The sequence below is a fragment of the Schistocerca cancellata genome, chromosome 4, assembly GCF_023864275.1.
Source record: "Schistocerca cancellata isolate TAMUIC-IGC-003103 chromosome 4, iqSchCanc2.1, whole genome shotgun sequence".
Classification (NCBI taxonomy): Eukaryota; Metazoa; Arthropoda; class Insecta; order Orthoptera; family Acrididae; genus Schistocerca; species Schistocerca cancellata.
The window spans coordinates 791,876,587-791,901,372 of NC_064629.1; the positions used below are offsets into that span (position 1 = coordinate 791,876,587).

The window sequence follows — 24,786 nt, forward strand, 5'->3', positions numbered from 1 at the left end:
GGACGTCTTTGTTTAGTCCTGACATACTCGTCCACCAGTTGCGGTACTCAAAAGTACACGCCCGCTGGGTTCTTCGCCGCCTAACAGAAGACCATAAAGAGTAACGAAGAACTATCTGTGCGGAATAATTACCTGCATGTTACGTGGATGATCGTGAGTATTTCTTGTCGAACATCGTCACAGGCGATGAAACATTTCGAGTTGAAAACAAAACGGCAATCTATGATGTGGCGCCACACCACCTTCCCCCGGTAGGAAACGTTCAGTCACACCCTCAGCCGGTGAAGTCCTGGTGACATGTTCAGGAACTCTGAAGGGGTTATTATGTCTGATGACCTCCCTCAGGGTGCAACGATCAACTCAGAACTATATTGTGCTACACCGAAGCAATTGAAGAAACGACATCGCCACAAAAATGCAAATGAATTTCTCCTTCTCCATGACATCTACATCTACATCTACATCCATACCCCGCAAGCCATCTGACGGTGTGTGGTGGAGGGTACCTTGAGTACCTCTATCGGTTCTACCTTCTATTCCAGTCTCGTATTGTTCGTGGAAACAAGGATTGTCGGTATGCTTCTGTGTGGGCTCTAATCTCTCTGATTTTATCCTCATGGTCTCTTCGTGAGATATACGTAGGAGGGAGCAATATACTGCTTGACTCTTCGGTGAAGGTATGTTCTCGAAACTTCAACAAAAGCCCGGACCGAGCTACTGAGCGTCTCTCCTGAAGTCTTCCACTGGAGTTTATCTATCATCTCCGTAACGCTTTAGCGATTACTAAATGATCCTGTAACGAAGCGCGCTGCTCTCCGTTGGATCTTCTCTATCTCTTCTGTCAACCCTATCTGGTACGAATCCCACACTGCTGAGCAGTATTCAAGCAGTGGGCGAACAAGCGTACTGTAACCTACTTCCTTTGTTTTCGGATTGCATTTCCTTAGGATTCTTCCAATGAATCTCAGTCTGGCATCTGCTTTACCAACGATCAACTTTATATCATCATTCCATTTTAAAACACTCCTAATGCCTACTCCCAGATAATTTATGGAATTAACTGCTTCCAGTTGCTGACGTGCTATATTGTAGCTAAATGATAAAGGATATTTCTTTCTATGTATTCGCAGCACATTACACTTGTCTACATTGAGATTCAATTGCCATTCCCTGCACCATGCGTCAATTCGCAGGGCCTCACACAAGTCGCCGCACCCGAGAGGAGTGCACAAAATTTGTTGGCCTGTTCCTCCTCATCCACCCTACAGCCCGGATCTCACACCTTCCGACTTCCATCTATCTGCCCCAATGAAGAATGCTCTCCGCAGAAAACAGTAGGCGGATGACAGGGAGGTTACTGATGCAGCAAGACGTTGGCACCGATGACGACCAGGAGATTGATATCATTCGTGTATATAGGCCCTCCCAGTAGGGGGCCGTAAGGCTGTCACATTGATCCGAGGTTATGTTGATAAATAGGATTTTGTAAGCAAAAGAGTCGGGAAATGGTGTGTTGGAATCCTGAATAAAGTCAACCTGCTTTCAGTGTGTTGCAGTTGCATTACTTATTGATTGCTCCTCTTACACTCAAAAAAACGACGCACCGTGAATGAATTATCCGAATGGGACAGAAGTCGGTAAATGTGATGTATCTGTACAGTCAAACAAAATATTACAATTTTTGAAAAGTTGAATGATTTATTCAAGATAAAGAGGTTCGGCAAGTACGAAGACAAGCAGTAGAAACTCTTACCGTGGGCTGGCGGGCATTATCTTGCTGAAATGTAAGCCCAGGATGGTTTGCAATGAAGGGCAACAAAACTGGGTTCAGAATATCGCCCAAGCCCACTGTGCTCTAAGGATCAAAGGGGTATTGCGATGAAAAGAACTGGCACTCCAGATCAGCACTCCTAGTTGTCGGGAGACACTCAGGTTCCCACCTCTGTTCATTGCTTCTTATGTCATACCATAGGCCTGGAATCCCATCGACTGGAGTAGAATTGTCTTCAGTGATGAGTCTCGCTTCGAACTGAGTTCAGAGAAGACGTATCTGGGGAAGCCCAGGACAGAGATGGAAGTTTCTGATAGATAATATTACGCAAAGAGGCAAGTAAAGTCATATCTGTCTGCAAGACGCCTGTTACTGTTAAAGTAACAGTTACAGGCATCATGGCGTCACTCAAAGAATTCATAGCAACTATGTCCCCAGGTTCAAAGAAAATAGCTTGTTGTGTTAGCACTATTTATCTTTTGTATCTAATGAAATACTGAAGCAACTATGTTTTTCTTTTAAATTACAAAAATATACATCATTTTGTTCGAAACCTTTTGGAGAGGAATCGAGCGGTATAGTGTTTGTTAAGGTATGCAGTGAAATTTCTCTAAAAATAAGTTAGGAAACTTTAATCGTTTGCAATGATAAGTGCTGCTAATTAGAGTATATTTCAGCGAATAGTTTTAAGGCTTCTCACTGTAAACTAAGAGAATATCCAGTTTTTCTCCATTACTGAATCCATTACTATATGCACTGGGCTAAATCAAAGAAACTACTAGTCACATGGAATGGTAATAGATGCTGCCACCCGGGTTCCCGGGTTCGATTCCCGGCGGGGTTAGGGATTTTCTCTGCCTCGTGATGACTGGGTGTTGTGTGCTGTCCTTAGGTTAGTTAGGTTTACGTAGTTCTAAGTTCTAGGGGACTGATGACCATAGATGTTAAGTCCCATAGTGTTCAGAGCCATTTGAACCATTTTGATGCTGCCACCGTTCGTGGCATAGGGCAGAGCTCTGCTCAACGAGGTTTTCGCCCTCAGTGGAGGAGATGTAGCCTTCTGTCACATGCTTTGCCAATTTTATTTAAGTACTTTGCTAGCTATTTTTGAGAAAATGTCGCAGCAAACCTTAACAAGCCTAAACACTGGTTACCTGTTTCTAATAGATGTGTAATGCCATAGAGACTTCGATATGTCGGCATACAAAAATAAAGATAAGCATCACAAATACAGTTCATTACGGGCCCTTTTTAGTATTATTATTATTATTGGGTTGGGTGGTTGTGGGGGAGGAGACCAGACAGCGAGGTCATCGGTCTCATCGGATTAGGGAAGGACGGGGAAGGAAGTCAGCCGTGCCCTTTCAAAGGAACCATCCCGGCATTTGCTTGGAGCGATTTAGGGAAATCACGGGAAACCTAAATCAGGATGATTAGACGCGGGACTGAACCGTCGTCTTCCCGAATGCGAGTCCAGTGTGTATTATTATTATCATTTACTTAGTTTCATTACCTAAAGCAATTTATAAAATATTCAGCGTATCCAAGTTATGAGATTCTTCCTGCAAAACCACTGTCCATAGAACAGTAGCTGCCCGAGTTATCGAGGAAACTGTTCGTGGGAATATGGATCCGTGTTTGTTATTATCTACTTTGCCAAGGTCGCCGCACACGGAAGTCTGGTTCTATGCAGTAGGTATCAATGGGGCATGCCAGCGAACAACTGAGGAATCATATTAGAAAAAAGCTGATGTTATGTAGTAGTAATGTGAACACTCACAATGGTAGCTCTGTCTGGGTGGAGGTGAGGCACCTGGTGGCCTTCGGCGAGTCCTGGCGAGGCCACGGCTGCGAACACACCTCACTCACAGGATTTCCCCAGACCCTGTTATTAGACGGACAGCGACGTCCTGCTATGCGTAATGGAGACAAGCAAAAACCTGGTCTCATAAGCCGGGCAGTATCAGTTACTTGAACCCTGTATGTGTACTACAGCCATGACAGGTAGGCTTGGAACGCAATCTTCTACATTGCAGAGGACAGCACTGGAAGCGTACATGGTGAACCAGACCTCCACTAACAATCTTTCAGAGGTCGTTTAGGGACATCTTCTGAGCATTTTGACACGAGGAACCCACGATCTCCGGCTGCTCGTCACACAATTATTGCAATTAGTTGCTTCATTTTGTTTTGTGTACTGCGTCAGTTAGCTTTGTATCTGCATTGCACTGAAAATAGTGCACAACAGTGAAAAGATCGACGGCATGCGCTGTGTTCCTCGTTTTCATTCGCTCAGCGCATCTAGTGTTGGCCTGCCGCGGTGGCCAAGCGGTTCTAGGCGCTTCAGTCCGGAACCGCGTGACCGCTACGGTCGCAGGTTCGAATCCTGCCTCGGGCAAGGATGTGTGTGATGTCCTTAGGTTAGTTAGGTTTAAGTAGTTCTAAGTTCTAGGGGACTGATGACCTCAGATGTTAAGTCCCATAGTGCTCAGAGCTATTTGAACCATTTGAACCATCTAGTGTTGACAAAAGTAATGCGCTTTTAATTATGCGAGAGGTTTCAGATCTGTGCGCCAAATTTCGCATCCTATATACCCACAAATCACCCACAAATGTAATCTCGAAATCTTGCTATTTTACTGTATACGTAAAATACGTAAAATTTTATGATTTGCTATCCTTCCCGGTTTTCCAGTTTTAACACCCAGCAATGCATTTAATTCTGAGGAATACCTTGTGCATATTTCTAGACTGATAGAAAACGACTTCCGCGATGTTAATAGGCTATCAGATTTTTTAAATCTAATGTACGAGAAGTTAAACACTATTGGACGTTCCTGGTTCACTTAGGGGAATATGAAAAGAATGTAAAGAAAAATATTGAATTATTTGTTCAGCTAGAAATGATTGTTGCATAATTGTTGAGAAGCGTCACTTTATTTTCATTGCGATAAACGTAATCGTATTTCCCTGATGTCTCTGTGAAAATATCGGCGTAGATGTATGTATAAGAATCGGATAACGGTCGTGACAGCTACCAAGCTACGTCTTCAGTAAAATTTTAAATAAAAACACCGGGGCAATTTCATGAAGATAGAAGTGTGTAACTGTTTTTTCAGTTTATAAAAAGTTAATCCTCCCTTAACTTACGTACAGTTAAACTTGTAATAACATCTTAGTAAAACCTTGAATATGCGATAGAAGTAACAGAATTGTATTTATTTATTTGATGGAAGTTCCGTTCTGTAAGGGGACGTCCTTTCTACACAGAATTTCTTGAAATGGAGTAACATAATCGAAACTCCTATATCTATTGCAAGAAAGCTCTGACAAAGAAATTGCAGTGTTCCTCACTAGTAAAAGACATGACTTGATATGTAAAAAAAATAATGTAGTTAGTAAATGGTAAGTGGATCGCAGATTTTTCGAACCATACTGACGTAAGTTTAAAAATGAGTGTGGAACCGCTTGAAAGTCCCACATAAAATGGTAAGGGTTTTGTGCACTCTGTCAGTCACAGAGAAGGGTATGGACCACTTTTTGCGATGCAGTGCACCCTGATTTCATTTACGTGAGAATGTAGCAGATGTCTTCCTTACGGGGCTGCTGACACACTGGACCGTGAAAACATAGCGCTAATTGTGTAGCCCACATATTCGTCGGACTTGAATTTTATGGGACAGGGTGCTTGTTGGGATGCTATCTGGAGACGTATTTGGTGGAGAACCGAACACTGTGGGCCAATCGAGACCCTAAAACAAAAGCACAGTGCACGGAATGGGACGCTGTACCCATAGCGCTTCTAAAGGACTCTTGTAGAGTTTTCATACAAATGGAGACCGTACACTGCTGCCCGCTGTTGGTGCACACTTCCACACAGATTGCCAAGCAGGGTCACTGATAACGCTTGCCACTGCAAGAGTGTAGATTACTGTCTGCTTGTTTCCTGTGTCTGCTTATAGCGGGGAGAGCCTGCCGCATTTCATGAACAAAGTAGCATTTATATGGTTTTAGACGTCAGTTAAAATCCTACATCACGGGGAATTGTTTCTTGCAATTGAAAAGCTGTAGGGTAGGTGGGCGCAGTGTGGTGAAATTTCGAACCAGGCAAGTCTTCATCAAAATGAGCAAGGGTACATTTATAGAAAACAAACTCAAGTCCGTGGAAACTCGTTCTCTAATTGTCGACATTTAGCGTAACTTTAAGAAGTTGCTTGCGCGTCTCTGTAACTTCGATGCTTCGCTTTAACATCGCTCTTACCACATTACGTAGTCTGCTCTCAAGTTTGGAGCCGATAGTGTTGCACTAAATAAACAGCATCATCTCTATAGACAAGTCCAGAACGACACTGTTTTCTCAGTACTAAAATTTCGCCTGAAAACTGTCAAGTTGATGCTACTGACAACGAAAAAAATGTCACCATAGATGAGGTGCAAGTTGTTTCACTCCGGGAGTATTTGGACTGTTGCGAAGATTGACAGAGATGTTACTGGTCGCACATTGATTTGCAAAGCGAGGTTTTCTGAAAGAGATAAATTCAGGTAATACATGCAATTTTCTTTACTAACTAATTTTTCGTGTCTTGTCTTTAATGTACACTAGCTGCCGCCCGCGGTTACCCGTGGTTAAAAAATAGTTTATAAAAACATTTAATGCCGAAACCATCCACGCGTTTGCGAAATCACAAAAGTCGTCAGTTGGAAGTCTTGCGGCGCGAGCCACTTGCGGCCCAGCAAACCGTGCGACATTGGAAAAACAACTACCAACATTTGAAACGATGGGAAAAGGCGACAGAACTCATGTCGCTCGCAATTCAATCGTTTACTTTACGGAACACCCCTTTACGCGACCGTGTAGCGAATTACAAAACTGTGCCAGAAAAGGGAGTAAATAGTTTCACGACTGTTTGCGACACGTTTTGCTTAGTAAACATCCTAATTGCCTCGGCGTACATGGAGTGCCAGAGATTCACTGCAATACGTCTCCGTAAACAACGCTCAGAAACTTGCTCTCTGTGTATATGTAGAAATAGCTGACTACCGGCACTGTCTTGGTATGTATTTATTGCAACCTTGTATTAGCCCTCTCCTCCATCTCTCTCTCTCTCTCTCTCTCTCTCTCTCTCTCTCTCTTCCTGCCCCCTCTCTCTGTCCATCTCCTCCTGCCCCTTCTCTCTGTCCATCTGATCCTCTTGCTCTCTTTCTGCCCATCTCATCCTCCTCCCCCCTCTCTCCCAGTCCATCTGCTCCTACCCCCTCTCTCTATACATCTTCTCCAACATCATCTCTCTGTCCATCTCCTCCTTTTTCCTATCTCTGACCATCTCCTCCCTTCCTCTCTCCCTGTCCATCTCCTTCTCTTTCCTCTTTCTGTCCGTAATCTCCTCTCCCTCTCTCTGTAAATCTCCTCCTGCCATCTCTGTCTGTCCATCTGATCCTCCTGCTCGTTTTCTGTCCATCTCATCCTTCTCCCCTGTCTCTCTCTGTCCACCTCTTCCTCTCCCTCCCTCTCTCTCTCTCCATCTCTCTCTCTCTCTCTGTCCATCTCCTAGTCACCCCTCTCTCTGACCATCTTCTCCTCTCCTACTCTCTCTCAGACTGTCCCCTCCTACCCCTCTTTCTGTTGATCTGTTCCTACCACCTCTTTCTATATTTCTCCAGTCTCATCCCTCTGTCCATCTCCTCCTTTTTCCTATCTCTGACCATCTTCTCCTCTTCCCTCTCCTTGTCTATCTCCTCCTCTTTCCATTCCCCGTAGCTGGCCGATGTGGCAGAGCGGTTCTAGGTGCTTCAGTCCAGAACCGCGCTGCTGCTGTTTTGAAGAACAAATTCTTTCCTGCACTGCAACAAAAACGTCCGGGAAGGGCTGCGCGTGTGCTGTTTCACCAAGACAACGCACCCGCACATCGAGCTAACGTTACGCAACAGTTTCTTCGTGATAACAGCTTTGAAGTGATTCCTCATGCTCCCTACTCACCTGACCTGGCTCCTAATGACTTTTGGCTTTTTCCAACAATGAAAGACACTCTCCGTGGCCGCACATTCACCAGCCGTGCTGCTATTGCCTCAGCGATTTTCCAGTGGTCAAAACAGACTCCTAAAGTAGCCTTCGCCGCTGCCATGGAATCATGGCGTCAGCGTTGTGAAAAATGTGTACGTCTGCAGGGCGATTATGTCGAGAAGTAACGCCAGTTTCATCGATTTCGGGTGAGTAGTTAATTAGAAAAAAAATTGGAGACCTTAGAACATGAATGCACCTCGTAAATCTGAGGGGGGTGCGATGGGGAGGTTCCCTTGTAAGGAGCTTTTTAAGCAACGGGTTTAAAAACTGCTGCAATTTTTGAGCACAGTGTTTTCCATTTTGTGTGTTCACTACAGCTCGTCGGCGGTGCCGGATACCCCTAAGAGGAACCAGCTGCTGTCTGGGTCGTATTCAGGTCGCGGCTTGTTAAGCGCGCGCAACCAGAGCTCCTCGTCCAATTCGCGGCAGCCGTGCACTGATTCGTCACGTGCGTCGAGACCAGCGAGCTTCCTGCGCGATTTACATATCTGCAGATTTATTTTCCTGTGATCATTCAATGCGAATCCTTATGGCGAATCTTTGACTCGCCCTACGCTGACTACTGTCCGGTAAGAGTCATAACGGCGACATGTCTTCCACGTAGTTTTCGGTCCAGTATATTCCTGTTACAGACATCATGTGTTGACTATAAATGTCGAAAAGTGTCTTGATAATATAACAGGTCGAAACACGCTCTGCGAAACCGAGTAGAAACACTGCGTGCGTGCGTGCGTGTGTGTGTGTGTGTTTAAGAAAACAATTATGAGGAAGTATGACACTTCTTTAATGAAGGAGAGATATCCATTGCGCCGCAAAAAATCGTATTTTTCACTTGAATGCCTTACAATTCTTAGTAACAGATAAGAAATACTGTGGGGAATCACGCTTCCAAAAAACTACGTTCATCAAACCTAGTGTACTTACATTTATAAAGACTTATTTAATGAGGATTTATTAAAATGTTTCCTACAATGATGGAAGAATTACTGCATCCAAACAAATTACTGAATCATCTTAAATCACGACTGAAATGTAATTGCGTGTCACTTTCAAAACTAGAAGAGTAACTAAAAGAGGAAGGGGACATGAATGAATGCTCAGGTTTTGTATATCTCCACGAAAGAATAACTAAAAACGTGAATTATTACACGTAAAGCGGTACAATTTACCGAAATTTAAGCAAAGCCCCAGTTTGAAACATCGTTAAGTCTTTTTGAGTCATAATAAACAAGAGATATGATTTCCTAAATTACGGGAAGTCTGAAATAAAGTTGTCACTGGTGTTGCTTGTCATCTTTTCATTTGCCACTCACACAAAAATAATTTTAAGTTTAAGACCCGTTAGTATATTAAAGAAAATATAGAATAGCTCACTATGACTATGTCTACGTATGCCATCCATTCATAGTTAAGACAGTTTATTTTACGTTCCTGTTAATGATTCTTTCTGTTCTCCTGATCGTATTTTTGTACCACAGGAGGTCAAAACAAATGCAGTGTATTAGGATAGGAAGCTTGGACACAGGCGTTATCGTTCGAGATTTGGATTAGACTGATAAATATTGCAAAACATGACGTCAAAAATCGGTAGAAACCACAGCAGTAATAAATAGACCGCAATGCATAATTTTAGTGACTGTAACTGGGGATATAAAGTACGTAATGATAATTTGTGCATATTAAACAGCGTATTTATCCCGAACCATGACAAAATTTAGTATAACACTCGCATAGTTTCTTAGAATCCTATTCGCACAATAAACGAAAATTAAAGATTAAAACGAAATTGTTTGAATCACAAGAAACGGAGAAGTCGACGTGTGAGGTCGTTAACAGATGAACCTGTTGATTCTCTACGTGTCACATATTTGAAGGCACACGCTCGATCCGCAGTCACACCGTCGTTCAACGATGCAGCTTGAAACGATAGTCAAGAAAATAATGTGTGCTCGACAAAAGACGCCTATTGGCTGTACCTCTGAGGAGTTCCTGCAGTCAGCCCCCAGTGGACGCCCGGAGCCGCAACTCATGCCGCAGCCGCGCGGCAATGTGGCACAGCGGATCAGCTGGCCTCTGCGGCGATGGGCGCTGGGAACGAGCGAGCCGGCGCGCAATTACTGCCAGTTTGACGCTTCTGAAGGCGCTGGAAGCCTGCCAGCCCCACGCGCTCTTAGTTGTGGCGCCGTAGATGCAATTAGTATTGAGTGCTGCACGCCTTCCGGAGCCCTCTGCGTTCGGCTATGCAAGTACCCATCTGGCTATAATGTCCGCTAAAATGCTCTCGAACCAGTTTGATATACAGGGTGGTCCATTGATCGCGACCGGGCCAAATATCTCACGAAATAAGCGTCAAACGAAAAAACTACAAAGAACGAAACTTGTCTATCTTGAAGGGGGAAACCAGAAGGCGCTATGGTTGGCCTGCTAGATGACACTGCCATAGGTCAAACGGATATCAACTGCGTTTTTTTAAATACGAACCCCCATTTTTTATTACATATTCGTGTAGTACGTAAAGAAATATGAATTTTTTAGTTGAACCACTCTTTTCGCTTTGTGATAGGTGGCGCTGTAATAGTCACAAACATATGGCTCACAATTTTAGACGAACAGTTGGTAACAGATAGGTTTTTTTTTAATTAAAATACAGAACGTAGTTACGTTTGAACATTTTATTAAGGTTGTTCCAATGTGATACATGTACCTTTGTGAACTTATCATTTCTGAGAACGCATGCTGTTACAGCGTGATTACCTGTACATACCACATTAATGCAATAAATCCTCAAAATCATGTCCGTCAACCTCAATGCATTTGGCAATACGTGTAACGACATTCCTCTCAACAGCGAATAGTTCGCCTTCCGTAATGTTCGCACATACATTGACAATGCACTGACGCATGTTGTCAGACGTTGTCGGTGGATCACGATAGCAAATATCCTTCAACTTTCCCAACAGAAAGAAATCCGAGGACGTCAGATCTGGTGAACGTGCTGGCCATGGTATGGTGCTTCGACGACCAATCCACCTGTCATGAAATATGCTATTTAAATGGGTTCAAATGGCTCTGAGCACTATGCGACTTAACGTCTGAGGTCATTAGTCGCCTAGAACTTAGAACTAATTAAACCTAACTAACCTAAGGACATCTCATACATCCATGCCCGAGGCAGGATTCGAACCTGCGACCGTAGCGGTCGTTTGGTTCCAGACTGTAGCGCCTAGAACCGCACGGCCACTCCGTCCGGCCAAATATGCTATTCAATACCCCTTCAACCGCACGGGAGCTATGTGCCGGACATCCATCATGTTGTAAGTAAATCGCCATTCTGTCATGCAGTGAAACATCTTGTCGTAACATCGGTAGAACATTACGTAGGAAATCAGCATACATTGCACCATTTAGACCGCCATCGATAAAATGGGGGAGAATTATCCTTCCCCCCATAATGCCGCACCATACATTAACCCGCCAAGGTCGCTGATGTTCCACTGGTCGCAGCCATCGTGGGTTTTCCGTTCCCCAATAGTGCATATTATGCCGGTTTACGTTATCGCTGTAGGTGAATGACGCTTCGTCGCTAAATAGAACGCGTGCAAAAATCTGTCATCGTCCCCTAATTTCTCTTGTGCGCAGTGGCAGAACTGTACACGACGTTCAAAGTCGTCGCCATGCAATCCCTGGTGCATAGAAATATGGTACGGGTGCTACCGATGTTGATGTAGCATTCTCAACACCGGTGTTTTTGAGATTCCCGATTCTAGTGCAATTTGTCTGCTTCTGATGTGCGGATTAGCCGCGACAGCAGCTAAAAACACCTACTTCGGCATCATCATTTGTTGCAGATCGTGGTTGACGTTTCAAATGTGGCTGAACACTTCCTGTTTCCTTAAATAACGCAACGATCCGGCGAATGGTCCTGACATTTGGATGATGTCATCCAGGATACCGAGCAGCATACATAGCACACGCCCGTTGGGCATTTTGATCACAATAGCCATATATCAACAAGATATCGACCTTTTCCGCAATTGGTAAATGGTCCATTTTAACACGGGTAATGTATCACGAAGCTAATACCGTCCGCACTGGTGGAATGTTAAGTGATACCACGTACTTATACGTTTGTGACTATTACAGCGCCATCTATCACAAAGCGAAAAAGTGGTCCAACTAAAACATATTTACGTACTACATGTATATATAATAAGAAATGGGGGTTCCTATTTTTAAAAACGCAGTTGATATCCGTTTTACCTATGGCAGCGCCATGTAGAGGGGCAACCATACCGCCATCTGGTTTCCCCCTTCAAGCTAGACGAGTTTCATTCTTCGTAGTTTTTTCGTTTGATGCTTATTTCGTGAGATATTTGGCCCGGTCACTATCAATGGACCACCCTGTAGATGACAGAAGAGCTTTTCTTGATACTCAACACGTTGTAGAAAGAGTAACACTATCTTGAAGGTTAGCAGATATAAATCTAAAAATTATTCTCGAGAAGGCACAACGAACCCTTTACTTCACACGATGTGGCGACATGGGTAGGACAATGCACTCGCATTCGTGGGTGCTGCGGTTAGAGCTCGTCTTGCCATCTAGCTACATCTGCATGGATACTCTGCAAATCACATTCAAGTGCCTGGCGGAGGGCTCATCGAACCACGTTCACAATTCTCTATTATTCCAATCTTGTATAGAAAGAACGAACACCTATATCTTTCCCTACGAGCTCTGATTTCCCTTATTTCATCGTGGTGAACGTTTCTCCCTATGTAGGTCGGTGTCAACATTTTCGCATATGGAGGAGAAAGTTGGTGATTGGAATTTCGTCAGAAGGTTACGTCGCAACGATAAACGCCTTTCTTTTAATGATTTCCAGTCCAAATCCTGCATCATTTCTGTGACACTCTCTCCCATATTTCGCGATAATACAAAACGTACTGCCTTTCTTTGAACTTTTTCGATGTACTCCGTCAGTCCTATCTGGTAAGGATCCCACACAGCGCAACAGTATTCTAAAAGCGGACGGACAAGAATTGTGTAGGCAGTCTCCTAAGTAGGTCTGTTACATTTTCTAAGTGTCCTGCCAATAAAACGCAGTCTTTGGTTAGCCTTCCCCACAACATTTTCTGTGTGTTCCTTCCAATTTAAGTTGTTCATAACTGTAATACCTAGGTATTTAGTTGAATTTATGGCTTTTAGATTAGACTGAGTTATCGTGGAACCGAAGTTGAACGAGTTCCTTTTAGCACTCATGTGGATGACCTCACACTTTTCAGTATTTAGGGTCAACTGCCACTTTTCGCACCATTCAGATATCTTTTATAAATCGTTTTGCAGTTTGTTTTGGCCTTCTTATGACTTTATTAGTCGATAAACGACAGCGTCATCTGCAAACAACCGAAGACGGCTGCTCATATTGTCTCCCAAATCGTTTATATAGATAAGGAACAACAAAGGGCCTATAACACTACCTCGGGGAACGCCAGAAATCACTTCTGTTTTACTCGATGACTTTCTGTCAATTACTACGAACTGTGACAGGAAATCACAAATCCAGTCACATAACTGAGACGATATTCCGTAAGCAGGCAATTTCACTAAGAGTCGCTTGTGTGGTACAGTGTCAAAAACTTTCCGGAAATCCAGAAATACGGAATCGATCTGAAATCCCTTGTCAATAGCACTCAACTCTTCATGTGAATGAAGAGCTACTTGTGTTTCACAGGAACAATGTTTTTTAAACACATGTTGACTGTGTGTCAATAGACAGTTTTCTTCGAGGTAACTCATAATGTTTTAACACAGTACATATTCCAAAATCCTGCTGCATATCGACGTTAGCGATATGGGCCTGTAATTTAGTGGATTACTCCTACTACCTTTCTTGAATATTGGTGTGACCTGTGCAACTTTCCAGTCTTTGGGTACGGACCTTTCGTCGAGCGAACGGTTGTATATGATTGTTAAGTATGGAGCTAATGCATCAGCATACTCCGAAAGGAACCTGATTGGTATACTGTCTGAACCAGAAGATTTGCATTTATAAAGTGAAGTGTAAGGGAAGTGTTACAAAGTTCGCGATACTACTGCTCTTCTTTGACCAGTCACATTGGTCTCCGAGGTACTTTTTTTAAATGAACATTTTTACGACATATTAACCAGTAATGGAGCTTGACATCTATATTATGATGGCGCGTATTTCATTTCGGTATTTGGAGGGACGCCTTGTCGACTTATATGTATAATTTTCCTGTGAGTCTTGTAGTTTTCGCGAAGTCGTCTTCTGAAACCCTGTAGATACTTATGAATAACCCTGTATAAACTGACAGCATTAAGCAACGGGGCTCCCTTGGCTGTTCGGTAGTTTTACTGCAGTGGGTTACCAAGACTTGCCTTCCTAACTAACTTACTGTATATAGTGCAGAAGGATCCCGAAAGCAAAGGAACAGATGAGTCATCATCAATGTAAAAAATTGTGTCATATGCTCTAGTTTCCTTAGCGCACTAAATGCATTACAAGTGATTTACCCAGCACAAAAACTGAACATAAACATGCAAGACACACTTCTGCTACAATGGTAAGGGGAACACATATCATTCTGCTGTTAGCCCAGGGCGTGGGAATGTGGTAAAATGAGCACGCGAATATAAAAGTCCTCCTGGTTCACAAATCACTGTACAACACACTTTAAGAGAATGAAGAGAGAAAGAAAGAGAGAAGTATCAAACTTAGGTTGGGGCCACCACTGATTTTAACTAAGAGTGGTAAAAATTTAAATTTTTTTCTATATTCCCTAGACATTGGCCTAAACTTTTAGGATGGAGGATTTAGTGTATTACAAAACGCGTGGCTTATTATACCCTTTAAGTACAGTCCTCATCCAGCCACGCTTTTCACAGTATTAGCTTAGCCTTCCTCTGTCAACGTTTTTTAACCACAGATTGTGAACTGAAGATGCTTTTAGTGTGGCTGCATGCGTGTCAGTGTGTGTGTGTGTGTGTGTGTGTGTATGTGTGTGTGTGAGTGAGTGATTTGGGATAACGAGTGCTAGAACCCTCATCCAAACACCAACTAATTTATTTTCGCTTACTGGATCATTTAACAAAGCGTTCTTCAATTTTTGTGATTGAAAGGGATTTAACCTTTTAGTGCTATCTACCCAAGTGTAATCCAATCTGCGCTGGGCACACTCTTCCTCTTTACTAAACTTACTGGCGAAGGTTGATGCAACCCATCTCAACGTTATATTAGCGAGAGAAATGTTGGTGTGCGACAGAGAGCATTAATTACTGCGATGCTGAGAACAGGTCTACTGCATCTCCAAGAAGTCCTGCCCGTTCTAATGCTGATGGTAAACGTATTACTTCGGTTTTGGACGACTATTGATCTATGGTAAAGCTCTGGATTTGCATTGGGCTTGGTGGGGGTTGGGAGGTTGTAAAGGATGTAGTGGCAAAGATGTAAGACAACTTAGGTATGGATTGCAACACTTGCCTCACGAATGGTAAGGAAAAGCGAAGAAAAGAGCTCTGATGTGGGAAGGGAAAGGAAGGGTTCATTGTATTTGATAGGTTGCATGATCATTAGGAAGGATTTCGAGTTTTGACCGGAAGAGGCATCAAAGCGCTTGTACGTTCACTTGGCTGCTTCGTGAAAGGTTATTTCATATAGACGTATACGACACTATATAACATTTGTTGTAACAATTTAAGGACAGTCATCATATCCAGATGAAGTCACTCACAGTTGATTACATCCCTCAGAGCTAGAAAACTGCGGAACTGATGCTCCAAAAAGTCTCATACATATTCTATGAGATTAGGATCGCATGAGTTACTGGGTCGGACGAGGTTCGATTTGTTGCTTAAGTTTTCATTGTACCAGGACAGTATGTATACAGTCCTGTGAACAATGCTGTTTTCATCTTAGAAGACTGGGATGCACACAGCATACTCATAATGAAGATATAGAAGAAAGGACAACACATTGTCACTGACACTGCTGAAAGTGTTAATTAGTTATTTACACGCTCCATGGATCATTTTGAACGATATATCGTAATTATGTGGAACGAGTCGTTTTACATTCACATCGCGAATTAATATGTACATTGGTTACATTCTGAGCATTTCTAAGTTTTTTTAATTTTTTTCAAAATGAAAGAGGACATACAGATATAAGTTAGTACTTCCCACTCACCACCTTTTACATATTACGGTAATAGAAATTCTTCTACGGAAAAGAAGGCGTTGTCAAGGAGAAACTATTCCAGTTTGTTTTCAAATTTTACTTTGCTATCTGTTCAAATGGCTCTGAGCACTATGGGACTCAACTTCTGAAGTCATCAGTCTCCTAGAACTTAGAACTACTGAAACCTAACTAACCTAAGGACATCACACACATCCATGCCCGAGGCAGGGTTAGAACCTGCGACCGTAGCAGTCGCGCGGTTCCGGACTTAAGCGCCTAGAACCGCTCGGCCACCGCCGAGTGAGTAAGTGATTTTAGTTTTTTGCAGGATTGTACAACCTTTTTTGTGCTAAGGACAACCTTAAATACCAACCGGTGCTATATTATTATTTAAAGCTTGTAAAATTTGGTGAGTGAACATGTAAATGGCATTCTCAGTAGAGCAACTCTTCTGAAGCCCAAACTGTGAATTACTGAGGACATTACTGTTGCTAAGGTCAGATACTATTCTAAAATTCATCACATTCGCAAAAATTTTGGAAAATGATGTCAGCAGTGAAACGGGTCGGTAGTTATTGACATCTCTCTTATCACATCGTGGTTCATGTTCACGGTTACCTGAATGAGTTGGCTTAAGTCATGGTACGAAAAACAGCCCCGAAACATCGCAGAGCCATGTCTGGCCTGAACTACATCCTCCACACATTGCGAGTTGAATACCGCATTGGTCCGCCGCAACATCATTCGAAAAGAAACAGAAATACGACTTTTCGGACCATACTACACGCCTCCAGTCACCTTAAGTCCAGTTTCCATGTTATGTGGCCCATTGCAGATGTGTAGCTTTATGTGCCGCTATGAGCCTTCAGCGAGGTAACCGATTCCAAACGTCTATTGCATGCCATTACCTTCGCCATTTCCTCTTGGATGGTTCAAATGGCTCTGAGCACTATGGGACTTAACTACTGAGGTCATCAGTCCCCTAGAACGTAGAACTACTTAAACCTAACTAACCTAAGGACATCACACACATCCATGCCCGAGGCAGGATTCGAACCTGCGACTGTAGCGGTCATGCGGTTCCAAACTGACGCGCTTTGAACCGCACGGCCACACCGGCCGGCCATTTTCTCTTGGAAACTGCTTGAAATGGACATGCATTCACTGACTGTACAATTCTTGTCGAATTTGAAAGCGATCTCCGGTTCCTGTCGGTTATGATCTTTTTATGACCACCATTTTTACGCTGTGCTACATTGCTACGAGTGATAAATCATTCTTTGTACACACGTTGGACCGTCCGCGTTGATACACCAACGAATCGGGCAACTTCAATGTCTGTGTGGCTACGAGCGTGTCCAAACTCGGTAGCTCATTTCTGCTACACTTTCAGGTCATCACACCGACAAATCTAATTGCGTCTGGTAACAATCCCAATCTATAGCGCTCCAAAGAGACTAGGGGGGGGGGGGGGGTTGGGGCGAGGAAGGGGGAGCGGCTGAGTGAGGTGACTACTGCTTTGTACGGTGAGCTTACATAATGGTTACAGAAATGTGAGTCAATAGTCAATAGTTAAGTTTTATTCGAATATCAGACGTGTAAATTGCGGCAACTCCAGTGGAGAATGCGTATCATTTATCAGCGACTGCAGTTATGTACAAATGCACAGCCAAAGTTACACTCTAAGAAAGAAAAAAAAAAAGACGCACCATGAAGAAATTACACGAATAGGAAATCGGTAGATGTAATGTATATGTACAGACAAACAAAGCTCTACAAGTTCAGAAAAGTTGGATGATTTATTCAAGAATGCAGCAGGCATTCTGGCCGTGGCCGCGAATGTTACAGTATGTGTCTGACACTAATATGAGCCGGCCGCGATGACTGAGTGGTTCTAGGCGCTTCAGTCCGGAACCGCGCGGTTGCTACGGTCGCAGGTTCGAATCCTGCCTCGGGCATGGATGTGTGTGATGTCCTTAGGTTAGTTAGGTTTAAGTAGTTCTAAGTTCTAGGGGACTGATGACCTCAGATGTTAAGTACCATAGTGCTCAGAGCCATGTGAACCATTTTTTTATTCAGAGGCGACTATTTTGAATAAACATAGGGATTTTGTGAACATAATCCATGAGTTTTACTTTACACAGCCAGTGTCCTAACGGAACTGCGACACGCTGTTTAAGCACTACTTTATTTGTACCAGAATAAGAGTGAAAATCGTTGTTGGCGATGTTGAAAGATTCATTGTAACATTTGTCCAAAATAAATTATGGAAATTAGTTAACCGTTCCCGTGCTCTTCTAAGTTACTTCGATTAAATTGATTAACAATAATTCCCGATTCAATAACTTATTTAATACTATAAATAAATTCATTCTGGCCGGCCGGAGTGGCCGAGTGGTTAAAGGCGCTACAGTCTGGAACCGCACGACCGCTACGGTCGCAGGTTCGAATCCTGCCTCGGGCATGGATGTGTGTGATGTCCTTAGGTTAGTTAGGTTTGAGTAGTTCTAAGTTCTAGGGGACTTATGACAACAGCAGTTGAGTCCCATAGTGCTCAGAGCCATTTGAACCATTTTTTGAAATTCATTCTGCTAGTGTACAATTTTTCAGACAAATACCGTTGGCTTTTTAAAAAAAAGATACTTGTCATTCAGTACAACTATCAGGCAGCCATCGCTTGTGAAAGGTCAAGAACTTCATCAGAAGCTGCATCAAGTCTATAATTGTACAGTAAAAGCGTAATAAACACGGCATAATGACTACCGTATTTAATAAGGAACGTTTCAGTGTTGTCGCAAATAAATAATAAATACACATTTATTGTCTTACTTTATCCTTACTTTATATGGACCATCGTTATTGTCATTAACTCTGAAGTATTCTTGATAAGGCAAAAATTTATTTCGAATTTGGTATGTTACAGAATCCTCTGCGATGAAAAATCATCCCCGAGAGTCACCGGAAGAAAAGAGCCGTGATGACTACGGTAACTGTCTCCTTCTCGGTTGCAGGGCTCGGAAGGAAGCGCCAGAGGTGCGCAGAGCCACTCCACACTGTTCGATTTGAATGATGCACAGAGGGTCTGCAGCGGCGGCGGCGCCGTCCTTGACCTTCGTCGGCGAGGTGTCAGCGACTTGCTCCCGGCAACAGGCTAACGCTTTCTGCGCAGCAAAAAGGAGCTCGCACGCTCCTCTAGCATCCGACGGAAATTTTATGTTTGGAGCGTGACCTTCCACAGCTTTCCCAGTGTGCGAACGGAAAATTACAGGCAACTACGCACGGCTGTCATGCTGCTGAATCTGAATAATTGTGCTCTGGTTACTACAATGTTGTACATTCCTTTTGCTAATAGACCGGAAAAGCTTGAAGCCTGACCTCCTTGGTTACTTTTCCCGTGGTTGGATGCAGCTGCGCTCGGTTCGTTCCGTGACTCACTTGTCGAGGGTCACTGACTTACTTCAGTCACGAAGTGCCGGCTCGATTCAGTTCTGCAGTAATGTTAATTGATATTATTCACAGCTGTAATAAGAAAGACTGACTGCTCTGTAACTGTATGTAAACCGGGATTCGAGGCAGAAAAAAGTAGTACTGATTTTTGGCCTTAAATATAATGTAATGAATTTAATTGATGTAAGGAGTAAAAATAAAAAAATTGACCATAAGTGCAAAACGACAAAGCAGGAATGGCTAGATGACAAATGTAAGGCAGTAAAAACATGAATGACCATGGGAAAGAGAAATTCTGTCTATAGGAAAAATGAAGAGGTCTTTGGAGAAAAGAGAAGCATCTGCATGTATATTACGAGCTCAGAAAGCAATCCTGTTCTAAGCAAAGAAAGGAAGCCTAAAAGTCGGAAGGAATATATTGAAGGTCTATGCGAAGGGGAAAGAAACCTTGAATACAGTGTTATAGAAAGAGAAGAGGAAGTGGATGAGGGTTAGATGGGAGATATAATACTGTGAGAAGACTTTTATAAGGCACTGAAAGACCTATGTTAAAACAAGATCCCTGTAGTAGACGACAGTCCCTAAGGATTACTGAGACTTTTGAGAGAGCCATCCCTGACAAAACCATTAGAACAGGTACCCAAAAAACGTAAAACAGGCTAACTACCCTCAGAATTCAAGCAGAATGTAACAATTTCAATTCTAGATGCTGACAGTTGTGAATATTACCGAATCATCAGTTTAGTAGCTCATGGTTGCAAAATACCGACTCATATTATTTGTAGAAGAATGGAAAAGCTTGGAGAAGTCGAAACCGATCAGTCTGGGCTCCAGAGAAATGTAGGAACCCGCAATAGAATACTGATTTTATGACATATAAGATAAACTGAAGAAAGGCAAATCTACATTTATAGCAATTTTAGAATTAAAGAAAACTTCTGACATTATTCACTGGAATACACTACTTGAAATTTTGAAGGTAACAGGAGTAAAATACAGAAAGTGAAAAATTATCTGCACTTGTACGGAAACCACACTACAATTACAAGCGTCGAAGGATATGAAAGGAAGTCAGTAGTTGAAAATGCAGTTAGACAGGTATTCACTACGTACATTAAGCAGACAGTAGAGGTAACCAAGAAGAAATTTGGAAAGAGGATTAAAGTTCAGGAAGAAGAAATAAAAAAATTAAGGGTTTCCGGCGATATTTTAATTTTTTCACAGACAGCAAAGGACTTGGAAAATCAGATGAAACATCAATATCAACAAAAGTAAAACAAGGGTAATGAAATGTAGTCAGATTATATCAGGTGATGCTGATAGAATTACATTAGGAAATGAGACATTAAAACAGTCGACGGGTTTTTCTATTTGGGCAGAAAAATAACTCATGATAGCCGAAGTTGAGTGAATATAAAGTACAGGCTGGCAACACCAAGAGAAGCGTTTCTGAAAAAAGAGAAGTTTTCGAGTGCCGAATACAAAATTAAGTGTTAAGAATGTTTTTCTGAAGGTATTTGTATGTATTGTAGCCTTGTGAGGATCGTGGACATTAGACAGTTCAAACAAGAGAATGAACTCTTTTGAAATATGGTAATACCGAAGAATTCTGAAGATTAGATTAGTAGATCGGCTTATTAGTGAAGAAATACTGAAGTGAGCAGGAAAACGAATTTGTAATACAATTTGACTAAAAGAAGGGATGTGTTGATAGGACACATTCTGATAGATCGAGGAATCGTCAGTTTGATAGTGGAAGGAAGTGTGGGGGATAAAAGTTGTAGAAAGAGACCAAGGCTTGTGTACTGTAAGCAGGTTTAAACGGATTTAGGTTGCAGTACATATGCAGTGATGAAGAACTTGCACAGGACGGAATACCATGTCTTAGGACACCGCGCGGACTGGCCGAGCGGTCTATGGCGCCATGTCACGGACTACGCGACTACTCCCGCTGGAGGTTCGAGCCCTCCCTCGGTCATGACTTTTTGTATTGTTCTTACCATAAGTTAGTTTAAGTAGTGTGCAAGACTAGGGACCGATGACCTCCCTTAGAAATTCACATACATTTGAACATTTTTGTCTTAGGACGGAGTACCACAACAAAAACAACTACTACTGTACAGTGTGTGTGCATAGGTGTGTAGGGGTGGGGGTTAGTACTATTTTTTTATAAAAAATTACAGATTTACATACAATTATAGATCAAACTCATAGTGATACAAATGAAAGATAAAGTACAGAGTATGACAAACTTCACGATTATCAAATAGCAGTGCTCCGATTGATGGGTTCTGAATTGGTTGTGGTCGCATATAAAATAGCACAGTAATGAAAAAAATTGTTCAAATGGCTCTGAGCACTATGGGACCCAACATCTCAGGTCATCAGTCCCCTAGAACTTAGAACTACTTAAACCTAACCAACCTAAGGACGTCACACACATCCATGCCCGAGGCAGGATTCGAACCTGCGACCGTAGCGGTCGCGCGGTTCGAGACTGAAGCGCCCAGAACCGCTCGGCCACCAGCGGCCAGCGCACAGTAATGATACATCTGTTTTTCTGTAATGTAGCTGTAACGCATTTAATGAAAGACACGAAAGCAAATCTGTGCAAGAAATAAAAAAATAAACTAAAAGAAACAGAAACTCTTACCTGGAAAGCTGGTAATTTTTGTCAGTCAAATCAAACAACATCCTCACAAATCATCACAAAAACCACCAATTGAGACGTACAAAATCCAGTTCACTAAAGAGAAATCTACGGTTCGCGCATATACAATAAAATACAAATTATGGGGTACACACTGAATAGCCAATAAAAAGCACCTGACATGCAGGTCAAGAGAAAGTTAATAAACGCACAGAGAATGTCTACGTCCACATCTACATTCTGAAAATCACTGTAATTTGCACGGCAGAGGATTACTTTCTTGTGTAATGTATCAAAGTTTTTCATTCCATTCACGACTGCAGCGGTGGGAGAAGTGTTGGTTACATGCCTATATGTGAACTATTATTAATCTAGTTCAGGGGCCCGCGAGGGCCGGCAAACCTGGCCGCGTTAGCTGACCGGACATCCCCGGTGTTTGGCCCGCCAAATATTTGAGGAGGTACCTATACTGCCAACAATTGAGTTTCGAGGCCTATCGCGACCGATACACCGCGACATTGGCTCTGCTATTCCCTACAAGACTACATAACTAAACTTCTTGTTGCGCCGCTTGAAATAACAACGCGTTGACATACTCTACCTCTGTTACGTCTTGCAGTAATAGTGATGCTAACAATGATTTTGAGATTTCGTTAACTTTGCAGGACGCTTTCGTGAAGAATGTGCAGTGACATACTTTTTTGTCGGTGAAATTCGCCAGAATAAAATACGTCAGAATTTCGGTCAGGTACGTCCACCAATCAAAATTATGTAATTAAATAAAAATCGTAGTTCGTTTCAGTGCTAGCTATTCCCAAAACCTTAGATTTTTGCGATTTCATCTTTCTTTTAGCCTTACATTACGGTGATCATGGAGTGCTGGGATGCTTTAATTCCACTAGGTAGATCTTGGCCCTTACGCCTTTGTGGAGGAGTCAATGTGGCCCACGGACTAAAAAGTTTGGAGACCCCTGATCTAGTTTAATCTTCATTCTCTCTACAGAACAGATACGTAGGAGATTTAGAACATTCGTACATTCTGTCCCAAAAACCGTTTCTAGAAATCTTCTAAGCAGCTTTCCGTAAGGCGTTAGATGTCTTTCATCCAGTGTATACTATTTAAAATTTTTGAGCGCCCCTGTGACGCTCTGCTGTGAGTCGGACAAGGTGTGACCTCCCGCGATGTTCTTTGTATATGTTCAGTGCCCTCTGTTCGGTGGCTGTTCGTGAGTATACATTCTTGGTGTCCACAAATTTTTAGAGTCGGATAAATTCAGGAGTGTTAAATGAATAGCACCTGCTATATAACAGTTATGTTTATCAACAAATTGATACAACCACTGCCAATAATAACAACAGTAATAATAATGATAATAATAAGATACATCACTTATCTGACAAAAGAAAGAATTGTTTTTGTGGAATTCTGTTGCTTTTTACGTAATGAAGTACAGTTTAGGGCAATAACGAAATAATGTGTAAGCTTTCGCAACTCTCCGCTCCGCATTTTTGCGTAAGTGGGAATTTTTGCGCTTTTCCATTTTTTTGGACAAATGTACAAGTTCCCTAACAGATGTATTAGATCGTGAATTTACTTCCGGGTTGAAAATCAGAGCCGGCCTGTGTAGCCATGCGGTTCTAGGCGCTTCAGTCCGGGACCGCGCGACCGCTACGGTCGCAGGTTCGAATCCTGCCTCGGGCATGGGTGTGTGTGATGTGCTTAGGTTGGTTAGGTTTAAGTAGTTCTAAGTTCTAGGGGACTGATGACCTCAGATGTTATGTCCCATAGTGCTCAGAGCCATTTGAACAATTTTTTTTTTTTTTTAAATCAGATATTCTTACGCTGCACCCACAGAACAACTTGTGCTAACCTGTACACTTCCCTTGTTAAATGTTCGCTAGTAGTTACGCTTATTTGATTTCGTTACTCCCTCAATCAAAGGATCTGTTCTCGTAAGCCCTAGTTCCTTTGCGGCTAAATTTTCCTGGTAATTTCCTTTTACGTTCCCAGAATAAGATTTTCACTCTGCTGTGGAGTGTGCACTAACATGAAATTTTCTGGCAGATTAAAGCTGTGTGTCGGACCGAGACCCCAACTCGGGACCTTTCCCTGTTGCAGACAAGTGCTCCACCGACTGACCTAGCACGACTCACGATGCGTTGTCACAGCTTTACTTTTCTGTTAGCATTTAAAATAGATTCAACATAGTTCGACCAACTCCAAACATAAGCGATGTGTAAGCGATTGAACTTAAGTAGTAATATCTACCAACATGGTCACTTAACTAGAATACAAATGAGGCGCTGAGATCTATAAGAGCCTGAAGCACGCCGCCATCAATCCCATATTTAAGTGAATACCAGAGAAACCAGTAATACAGCCTTCTGTGAATTTTCATGTATACAATGTGGACCTACAACACAGATAAACCTGACTCACCATAAGATCAACAGATTTCAGAAGTATGAATAAATGCTACACTCTCAAAATCGAGGGTGATGTGCTTGAGGCCCTTATGATTACTGTATGATAAAATTCATAACGTAGTATTCTATAATTCATTCAGAAATCCATAAAATAGGTTTACTGTCAGCACAGTTTTAACGTGTACTGACGTCCAGTTTAATTTTACTATATAGTGAGTGCATTAGCATATCT

At 42.5% G+C, this 24,786-nt stretch overlaps 1 protein-coding gene across 2 annotated transcripts in view; it reads right to left on the minus strand.

The window, feature by feature from the left end:
* The window catches only part of LOC126184680 (organic cation transporter protein-like), a 230,848-nt gene that overhangs the window by 192,980 nt on the left and 13,082 nt on the right, over nt 1–24,786 (minus strand). Inside the window, exon 1 of one of the 2 annotated variants that reach the window (XM_049927172.1) lies at nt 9,809–9,943. The exons of the other annotated variant lie outside the window; for it this stretch is intronic. The gene's annotated coding sequence lies outside the window, so the exon portion shown is untranslated. Of the gene's footprint in view, nt 1–9,808; nt 9,944–24,786 lie in introns of those variants that run through there. 2 annotated transcript variants of the gene reach the window in all.